The following is a 10,972-nucleotide window of genomic DNA, read 5'->3' as shown; positions in this document are numbered from 1 at the left end:
CTGAGAATTTGCAGGATCCCCTCAAGGTTGTGTGGCCTGCCTGTATACTAATACTGTGAGTGCTCTGCAGAGTGGAGGCAGAACCTCTAGTTTTTCCCAGTTGATTCTGGGGTTCATCAGGGGTGTGTTCTTGCTCCTACTCTGTTCAATGCTTGCGTGGACTGGGTGTTGGTCAGGGTTTTGGGGTCCAGAGGCCGTGGGGCATCTGTTCTTGACTTTGCTGAAGATGCTGTGATCTTCAGGGAGTCAATGGAGGCTGTGATTGGTGTTCTCAAGAGACTGAGCGAGAAGTCTGAGTGTCTGGGCTTTCGAGTGTCCTGGATATGCTAAACTGGCCTAGTGCAGCACTTTACATGGTGAAATGGTGGCCTCTGCATCCAACCTCAGGTACTCTCTTACCCTTGATGAAGAATCAAAGAGATTTCAATTAAGTGTGACAAATGTCGGTGATGAGAAGATCTGCAAGATAAAGTAAAGATTGGGAGGAAGTAGGCATGGACATATTCAGATCCATACCTCAACAACAGAGGGGCACTAACAGTTCCATCACCCTGAAATGAATGCAACTTGGCACCAGCATGACATTTCCTCACTCAGGCCTTCCTACTGAAGTCAGAAGTTGTAGATTACAGAGGCTGTTAGGTGTCTCTGTGACATTTCTTGAGATTATTCTACTAGCCTAATTTTGGTTCAAATACTGGGCCCTTTCATGTCTTGCATCAGTACAATTTGGAATAAAAAATCTTATTAGTTTTATTCATCCACATTTTGCCATTACATTGTTAACACTGATTATGGTGACACAGTGATGAGGATGGATCTAATGTCCTGGGTTTTAATCCTATATTTGGTTTATATCTACATGAAGTCTGCATATTCTCCCACTAACCACACAGGTGTTTCTCTTACATCCCTCAAGTTGTGCCTGTTAGGTGAACTGGTGTGGGAGTGTCCATGGGTGACCCTGTGATGCACTCCTGTGCCATCCCCGGTTGGTTCTTGCCTTGTGCCCAATAGTTTTTGACCTCCGCCAACCCTGTGGTGGATTAATTGGGTTTGTAAATATGATTTTCATTTGATTTTAACCAATTCATTTTAAAGACTGTTTGAACATACACTCTAAATGATATATAAGAAATCATATTTATTTTCCTGGAGGTGGGAATCGATAGGGAGCGCCTGGTGGCCGGGCCTGCACCCATGGGGCTTGGCTGGGCACAGCCCGAAGAGGCAACGTGGGTCCCCCTTCCCATGGGCTCACCACCTGTAGGAGGGGCCAAGGAGGTTGGGTGCAATGTGAGTCGGGTGGTGGCTGAAGGTGGGGACCTTGGCGGTCTGATCCTCGGCTACAGAAGCTGGCTCTTGGGACGTGGAATGTCACCTCTCTGAAGGGGAAGAAGCCTGAGCTAGTGCGCGAGGTCGAGAGGTTCCGGCTAGATATAGTCGGGCTCACGTCGATGCATAGCATGGAGTCTGGAATCAATCTCCTTGAGAGGGGCTGGAGTATTTACCACTCTGGAGTTGCCCCCAGTGAGAGGCGCCGAGCGGGTGTGGGCATACTTATTGCCCCCCGACTTGGAACCTGTTCATTGGGGTTCACCCCAGTAGATGAGAGGGTAGCCTCCCTCCGCCTTCGGGCGCGTATGCAGCGAACAGCAGTCTGGAGTACCCACCCTTTTGGAGTCCCTGGAGGGGATGCTAGAGGATACACCTGCTGGGACTCCCTCGTTCTGCTGGAAGACTTCAATGCTCACGTGGGCAATGACAGTGAGACTTGGAAGGGCATGATTGGGAGGAATGGCCCCCCCGATCTGAACCTGAGTGGTGTTTTGCTATTGGACTTCTGTGCTCGTCACGGATTGTCCATAATGAACACCATGTTCAGGCATAGGGGTGTCCATATGTTCACCTGGCACCAGGACACCCTATGTAGCGACACCGGCTGAATGATGGTCAACTCTCAGACTGATGGTTTATGAATGTTTATTATCATTTCCGTAACCTTGTTTCATAAACACACCGTAAGAGCTATAAAAGGCAAAGTACAAATAAAAGGCATATACTGTAAATAACTTAACATAAACATTCGTAACCTTTGTTTTACATATAACAGAGAAATTAATACCTTGTTCACTTTTCAGCGAGGTGCTTGTTTGTTAACTCCATATGTCGCCATTTTCCTTTCCTATTCCCGGCAAACTGCGCAATTAATTATGCAAACCAGGACACCCAATAACTTATCAAAAAATAAGCCACGCAAACGCTGCGATTCAAGCCCTGCTGAAGTATCATTTGTCCTTTACACCCTAGGCCTCAGTTCGATGATGTCTTGGACACTCTGGCGAAGAGAGGGGCGGAGCTGTTAACTGATTACCACCTGGTGGTGAGTTGGCTTTGATGGTTGGGGAGGATGCCGGTCAGGCCTGGTAGGCCCTAACGTATTGTGAGGGTCTGCTGGGAACATCTGGCAGAGTCCCCTGTCAGAAGTAGCTTCAACTCCCACGTCCGGCAGAACTTTGTCCATATCCCGAGGGAGGTCGGGGACATTGAGTCCGAATGTGCTATGTTCCGTGCCTCTATTGTTGAAGCGGCTAACCGGAGTTGTGGCCGTAAAGTAATTGATGCATGTCGTGGTGGCAATCCCCGAATCCACTGGTGGACACCGGTGGTGAGGGATGCCGTCAAGCTGAAGAAGGAGTCTTACAGGACCCTTTTGTCCTATGGGACTCCGGAGGCAGCTAATAGGTACCGGTAGGCCAAGCGGAATGCGGCTTCGTTGGTTGCTGAGGCAAAAACTCGGGCGTGGGAGGAGTTTGGAGAGACCATGGAGAATGACTTCCAGACAGCTTTGAGGAGATTCTGGTCCGCACTGTCAGCACTGTGTATGGTGGGGATGGCGCACTGCTGACCTCGACTCGGGTTGTTGTGGGTCGGTGGGGGGACTACTTTCGAAGACGAAGACCTCCTCAATCCCACTAACATGCCTTCCAATGAGGAAGCAGAGCCTGAGGACTCAGAGGTGGGCTCTCCCATTCCTTGGTGACAGGGCCCCGGGGGTGGATGAGATACTCCCAGAGTTCCTCAAAGCTCTGGATGTTGTAGGACTGTCTTGGTTGACACGCCTTTGCAACATCGCATGGACATTGGGGACAGTGCCTCTGGATTAGCAGACCAGGGTGGTGGTCCCCCTCTTTAAGAAGGGGGACCGGAGGGTGTGTTCCAACTGAAGAGGGATCACACTCCTCAGCCTCTCTGGTAAAGTTTATTCGGTGGTCTTGGAGAGGAGGGTCCATCAGATAGTCGAACCTCGGATTCAGAAGGAACAGTGTGGTTTTCGTCCTAGTCGTGGGACAGTGGACCAGCTCTGTACCTTTGACAGGGTCCTGGAGGGTGCATGGGAGTTTGCCCAACCAGTCTACATGTATTTTGTAGACTTGGAAAAGGCTTTCGACCATATCCCTTGGGGAATCCTGTGGTGGGTTCTCCGGGATTATGGGGTACCGGACCCCCTGATATGAGCTGTTCGGTCCCTGTACAACCGGTGTCAGAGCTTAGGCTGCATTGCCGGCAGTAAGTCAAACCCCGTTTCCAGTGAGAGTTGGACTCCGCCAGGGCTATCATTTGTCTCTGATTCTATTCATAACTTTTATGGACAGAATTTCTTGGCGCAGCCAGGGTGTCGAGGGTGTCTGGTTTGGAGGGCTCAGGATTGGGTCACTGCTTTTTGTAGATGATGTTGTCCTGTTTGCTTCATCAGGCCGTTATCTTCAGCTGTCTCTGGATCGGTTCATAGCAGAGTGTTTAGCAGCTGAGATTGGAATCAGCACCTCCAAATCCAAGACTATGGTCCTCAGCTGGAAAAGGGTGGAGTGTCCTCTTAGGGTTGGGGGCGAGATCCTGCCCCAAGAGTTCAAGTATGTCAGGGTCTTGTTCATGAGTGAGTGAAGAATGGAGCGGGAGATCGATAGGCAGATCGGTGCGGCATCCGCAGTGTTGCAGGCTTTGCATCGGTCTGTTATGGTGAAAAAGGAGCTGAGCCGTAAGGCAAAGCTCTCAATTTACCAGTCGATCTATGTTCCTACCCTTACCTATGGTCATGAGCTGTGGGTAGTGACCAAAAGACGAGATCGCGAATACAAGAGGCTGAAATGAGTTTCCTCCATAGGGTGTCTGGGCTTTCCCTTAAAGATAGGGTGAGAAGCTCGGTCATCCGGGAGGAACTCAAAGTAGAGCCACTGCTCCTCCACTTTGAGAGGAGTCAGATGAGGTGGCTTGGGCATCTGATCAGGATGCCTCCTGGACACCTCCCTGGTGAGGTGTTCCGGGCACGTCTAACCGAGAGGAGGCCCCGGAGAAGACCCAGGACACGCTGGAGATAACTGTGTCTTTTGGATGGCCTGGGAATGCCTCAGGATTACCCTGGTAGAGCTAGTAGAAGTGGCCAGGGAGAGGGAAGTCTGGGCATCTCTGCTCAAGCTGCTGCCCCTGCGACCCAATCTCAGATAAGCAGAAGAGGATGGATGGATAGATGGATGGATGGATGGATATTTATTTTCCTTTTTTCTTGTTTCCCAAATAACTTTTTGCATTGTTAATTTAATTCAATGTATACCTAGGATCAATTCCACTCACAAACCCAGCCTGTATAGCATTATACAATTACAAAAACAATTAATTTTTGATGTTGCTATTGCCATCAGAATAAAATTTTACCCTGTAAAGGTCTAAGAATAATGAAGTTAATTTCCAGTGTATTAGTGAACTCTAAATAACAAAGGTGAGTGAGTGATAAACTCTAATTGACATAATGTACTTACTTGGTTATGAAAATAGTTGTGAAGGTCCAGGTTAGCTCCATCCTTCCTGGTTGCTTGAACCCAGAACCGTCGATAGTCATAAACCGAGATAAGATGAGCAAATGAGGGCACCCACAATCAGCAAGGGGTTGGTGCAAAGTACTTTTAGTAAAAATCAAATTGTTCAAACGTGCAGTGCAAAAAGATCATCAAGAAATAATCCTTAAAATTCAAATGAACAGGCCACAAATTAAAATCCAAAAATAATCCAAAAGATAAAACAACACAGTCATTGGGGTCCTTGATCTTTCTCTCTTCACCTGAGCCCTGCACCACTTCCTTTCTCTTTTCTCCACAGCTGAACCCATGGCTTGGTCAGTTGGTGGAGACACCAGCAGCTGCAGTCCTTCTTTCCGACCCCTGTCTTGGCTAACTTCCCATCTTCCTTCTCACTCTACTGGTATCCCTCCATTCCCGAAGGAGGACTCAATCACCGTCGTATTCATTCCTTCATTAAATGAGTGGGGACAATCTATGCCTAGAGTGGCTCACTCGCACCTGATACTGAGCTCACTCACGGATCTCCCATTTCATCTTACTTTTCATTCTCATCTGATCTTTCTACCATGCAGGCTCCTTTTATAATGCCTGACTGAGTGCAGGTGCTATCCTCCTGTTACTCCGAGGAGTGAGTGAATGCACGATCAGCCAACACCCCAGTCAACCCCAGAGTGGCACGTGCACCCACACATGTGCACCCATATCCTTTTGGAGCCTGCACACTCCGTGACTCGTTTATTTAAAACTCACACTTCACCATGGCCCTCTTTTTACAATATTTTATATATTATTTCTTAATTTATATTGCTATTTCCTCAGAATAATGTCTGTCTCTAGATATTTGCAGTAAACTTATATCCACCCAGTATTTATATGATGTGTCCTTCAGCCGATGGGTCTCTTTGTGGTCATCTACTGGTCTCTACTGGTGTGATCTTATAACATGCCACATATGCTAAACTGTCAAAATGCCCACACGAAACAACTTAGTTTCCAGTGGACCAATATTATTAAAATTTTTCTGCACTCATTCTTCAAGGAAATTTGCTCTGTTTTTATTGAAATAACTTGAACTGAGCACACTGCGCATTTATGACATTTTATAAGTTAAGTCTATTTAAAAAGCATTGGATTTTTTTTAATGAAAAAGCCCTTTTTATGTCAGGGTTTAAAGATAATTTGCTGAAGAAGATTATTCATCCTGCTGAAACAGTTACTCTGATGTTGTTCCAGGAACAGGACAGTCCTGTTAAGGCTATGTCAACTAATACCAGATGGCACATATTGGAGCTTCACTTCTTCATGGTCACCATGTCTTTTGAAACACCTGTGCTGATATGTCAGTATTTAGTGTCCCATCCCCGTCAGTGGTCCAGATTTATGTCATGACATAAAATGTCCACTCACACAGGTGTGGATGTGCATACACACAAAGAATGAATGTGTCCTTAGTGATTTATTCCACAGGGGGTACACTCTCCTGGGGAATGTCTTCATTTAGAACTGCTTTCTATAACTAATTAATCTAACCTTTACCATTATGGCAATCAATTATGGTACTAGTAAAGGATATATGTCATTTACTTTTAAATGAGGTTTTTAAATCCCATTTGTACAGCTGAAGGAAGCCTATAAGACAGTACAGTTGTCTTTTGTTCTTCAGTGACGTTCCTGATACTTGTATGTCAATCTTCAGAGGACATAGAGGCATCTCATTAGGCAGAGGCAGATAAGTTCTCTTCAGTATGTTCATATTGCCTGGCTTAGCTCTGTTAAGGCTGTGACAGTCATTTACACACATGTGGCAGTCCTGTGTTTCTAAAAAAGCAGCTGAGTAAATAAGAATAAACTTTTTGTTGATCAAATATGGAATGGGCTTTCTTCTAGCAGCTTACCACACTCATTGACTATCCACTGATCACATTTCGTTCTAGTTAAAGGTGCTCCTATTACACTTATTAACCTTTTGATTGTGGTCTCGGTGAGAAGATTTTGTATTAGTCCATAGTTTATTGCTAAAATGTATTTATTTATTTATGTATGTAAGTGAAATGTATGTGTTTTAGAAAATAACCAAGCTCAATGGTCAGTGTTTTGTACTGAGGAGGAGGAGGAGGAGGAGGTGGGGAGCATGCACTGACAGTTTTTTATTTCCGGTTACATTGATTGAGGATCCAATCATGCTATTCTGGCGTTATGATATTGTCACACACATGTGCTTAGAAGGCAGTCAACAAGCTCAAAGGTGAGTGAATTATTGCAAGACGAGGGATTGATATGCGGTAACGGTACCTCTCTTTCTTTCTTTCCATCAGACAAAAGGAAAAAGAATAACTACGTGCTGATGAATTCCAAAGATGGTCTCCATTTTATTTGTCTGTATATACAGGTAAATGCCATGTTTTCATGTAACCGATGTCAAACACGATTTATGTGTTTGATCGCAAAAGAAGTCTGCGCCTTTTTCTTTGTCTTACAGACATTACATAGGGATGGTCCCCAAACCTTTTTACTTGTGGAAGACTCTTATTTCATAAGTAAACTTATCACAATATATAAATACAATATATATTATATAAATAAAATGTATTACTATTATTATTGTTATTATTACTATGACAAGTCTTGATAGCTGTAGAAAGTCACCTTAACTTCTCGATGAATTTATTTAATGGGAACATGTATAATGAAAATGATTACGGATCAAAGACTGAATCTCAAGACATGCTATACTCTACATCACAGTCACCTAAACTTACAAAGAATTTAATCCCAGTTATAATGTCTGAAACCAGGTACTGCCAGCAGTTATAACCCCCTATTTGAAATGGTAAATAAGAACACTGTGGTCTAAGGTGGCAAGACCTGTATCTCGACGCAGCAAGTCATTGACTCTCTTTGTCTAGAATATTCTTAAAGGAGCAGTCTGTAAAGGGTTGTAAAGCTGTCTAAAACTGAGGGTCATGGTTATTTTACTTAAATAGTGGTTTAAGCTAAATCACACCAAGCAACGCCGAGCACTCTGGGATACTGTTCAGACTGCGAGGTGCCATGCTAAACTGCACAATGGCAGATCCAATGTCTACCACTAGTGTATTCTGAGGACAGGCATGTCAAATGACTGACTGTGCAGTTTTATCAATGGAAATTAAGTGGAAGCGTATTAACACTTTACACAAAGAGTTGTGGAACTCTGGAATAAACTACCGAGAAATGGAGTTGAAGCATAAACCTTGTAATATTTTAAGAAACTGAATGGGATATTGTGACAGCTTAACCATTAGCTAAACAAAATGGGCCCAATGGACTGAATGGTCTCCTCTCGTTTGTCAAATTGCTTGTGTTATTATTAAACCTAAAAATCACCTCAAGAAGTATTTCAGTATGGCATTCTGTAAATTTTCAAGATGGTAGCAATGGCTCCTGGGGTGCTTTGAACATGTCACTACAATTGTATTTTCTCCACAGGGTTAAAATATGAAAAAATTATACCTTTAGGGAACTATGGGATGTTGTTCACAATGAGGTTTAACAAACTCAGCTTTTCAAAAATCTCAGATTCTACTGAACAAGTTAGTATGCCGACTGCGCTCTCTATTCAGCAATCCTACAAAAGCCTGTTGGATATGGGTCAAGGGTACAGATGCTCAGTTTACATTCATTTACTTTATAAAATGTTCAGTGACACCGTGGCCTCATCTTCTAGCTCTGCTTGACTGGATTTGGCTGCCAGTTCTGTCCATGCTCTTGACCGCGTTGCAGTATGAGTCGGTTATCCTATTGGAAGGTCTTTCTTCTGATAGAATGTGCCTCTTTCGTTACCTGGGTGTTTTCACCTATTAAGCCACTAGATCTAATTTGAAGATGATTTTACTTCCACCTCTGTTGCCCTCCCCTGTGGGTTACCACAGGGCTCCATCCTGGGACCTCTTCTGTTCTCCTTGTACCTGCTGCCACTCGGCTCTATTTTCCTGAAACATGGTACTGTATTTCCTTTCATCTTTATGCAGAAGACTGTCAGGTTGATTTCCCTCTGAAGCACCTTGGTCCATGTTCTCTCCAGGCCCTGCTTGATTGCCTTATTGACATAAGGAGTTGGATGGCATTAAATTTTCTAAATTTTAATGAGAGCAAGACAGAAGTCATGCTATTTAGACCCAATAGCACCAGCGGGACCCCCTGCATCGACCTTTCCATTGTGACTCAATTTGAGAAATCCATGATCACAAATTTAGGTGTGAAAATGGATTTTACTGTAAAACTTGATAGCCATGTGAATGCAGTTTTAAACTCTTGCTTTTTCCAGTTGAGGCGGCTGTCAAAAATCAAGCCTGTTATGTCTAAATGCAACCTTGAAACAGTGATATAAGCTTTTATAACCTCTCGTCTAGATTACTGCAATGTGCTTCTTTTTAGAATTAGCCAGGCCTCCATTGCTCGCCTCAACTGGTGCAAAATGCCTCTGCTCGATTTTTAACTGGCACAAGAAACCATGAGCACGTTACCCCGTATTTGGTTTCCCTTCACTGGCTTCCAATTCGTTTTTCGAATCCATTTTAGGATTCTTGTGTTTGTTTTTAAATCCTTTAATGGTTGTGCCCCATTTTATTTGTCAGAACTGCTGCACCCTTATGTACCGTCTCGCCCTCTTAGGTTAGCAGACCAGACGCTTTTACTTGTTCCTAAGACATGATGCAAACTCCAAGGTGATTAGGCTTTCTCAGTGGCAGCTCTAAAACTTTGGAACAGACAGGCTCCTTCACTTGCTGTCTTTAAATCTTATTTAAAAACACACTTGTACTCCCTGGCCTTTAACTCAGTGTGAGATGTTGACTATCTATATACTTTTCATTATGAATTTCTGTAGCTCTTATGTGTTTATGTGGTTCTGTTTCTTTTACCCTCTGGTTATTGTGTGTCTGATATGTTGGGTTTTATTGTACAGCACTTTGGTCAGCCTTGATGTTGTTTTTAAAGTGCTTTATAAATAAATAAATAAATAAGTTTACAATGCAAGCATTTTCTCCATACTTACAACAATCGTATTCAGAAGAGAGTGCTGGGGTCTACTAAATGCAGTCATTTGTCTTTGGGATACCCTGGTTAGCTATTTTTAAAGAATAATGAAACTAAAACGCAGCAGATGTGTGCACAGTAGCTCTATCATAGAAGAGATTAAGATAAAAGTGAGCATTTACAGTAAGCAACAATTTCTTTCTTGTATAGCCCAAAATCACACAAGGAATGCCTCAAAGGGCTTTAACGGGCCTTGTTTTTTGATAGACCCCCCAACCTTGACTGCCTAGGAAGACAAGAAAAAACTCCTCAAAACAGAACCTTGTAGGAAAAAAAAATGTAAGAAATCTTGTGAAAGGCAATTTAGAGAGAGAACTCCCTTCCAGGCATGTTGGCCATGCAATGGGTGTCATAAATGAGGTAAATATCACACACAAAACAGAACACAAGTAATCCTCTTCACAGAGCTGGACGGCCAATCTATAATTGCCGACACAGAAAGGAAGCAATGATAAAATCAGATGCAAACAAGAGAAATGTATTATAAAGCTTGTATTTATACTAATGAAAAATCATCAGATTTGTAGACACAGGGCATATACTGTATATTCAGAAAATGATAGAAAAATTAAAGAGTGGAGAATAATTAAAAGGTTTCCTTGTATGACTAAGATTCAAATACAGTAATCCCTCCTCCATCGCGGGGGTTGCGTTCCAGAGCCACCCGCGAAATAAGAAAATCCGCGAAGTAGAAACCATATGTTTATATGATTATTTTTATATTGTCATGCTTGGGTCACAGATTTGCGCAGAAACACAGGAGGTTGTAGAGAGACAGGAACGTTATTCAAACACTGCAAATAAACATTTGTCTCTTTTTCAAAAGTTTAAACTGTGCTCCATGACAAGACAGAGATGACAGTTCAGTCTCACAATTAAAAGAATGCAAACATATCTTCCTCTTCAAAGGAGCAAACAAATCAATAGGGCTGTTTGGCTTGTAAGTATGCGAAGCACCGCGGCACAAAGCTGTTGAAGGCGGCAGCTCACACCCCCTCCGTCAGGAGCAGAGAGAGAGAGAGAGATAAAAAAAATCAATA

The sequence above is a fragment of the Erpetoichthys calabaricus genome, chromosome 1 (genome assembly GCF_900747795.2).
Source record: "Erpetoichthys calabaricus chromosome 1, fErpCal1.3, whole genome shotgun sequence".
Lineage (NCBI taxonomy): Eukaryota > Metazoa > Chordata > Cladistia > Polypteriformes > Polypteridae > Erpetoichthys > Erpetoichthys calabaricus.
Note: the sequence above shows the minus strand (reverse complement) of the source record.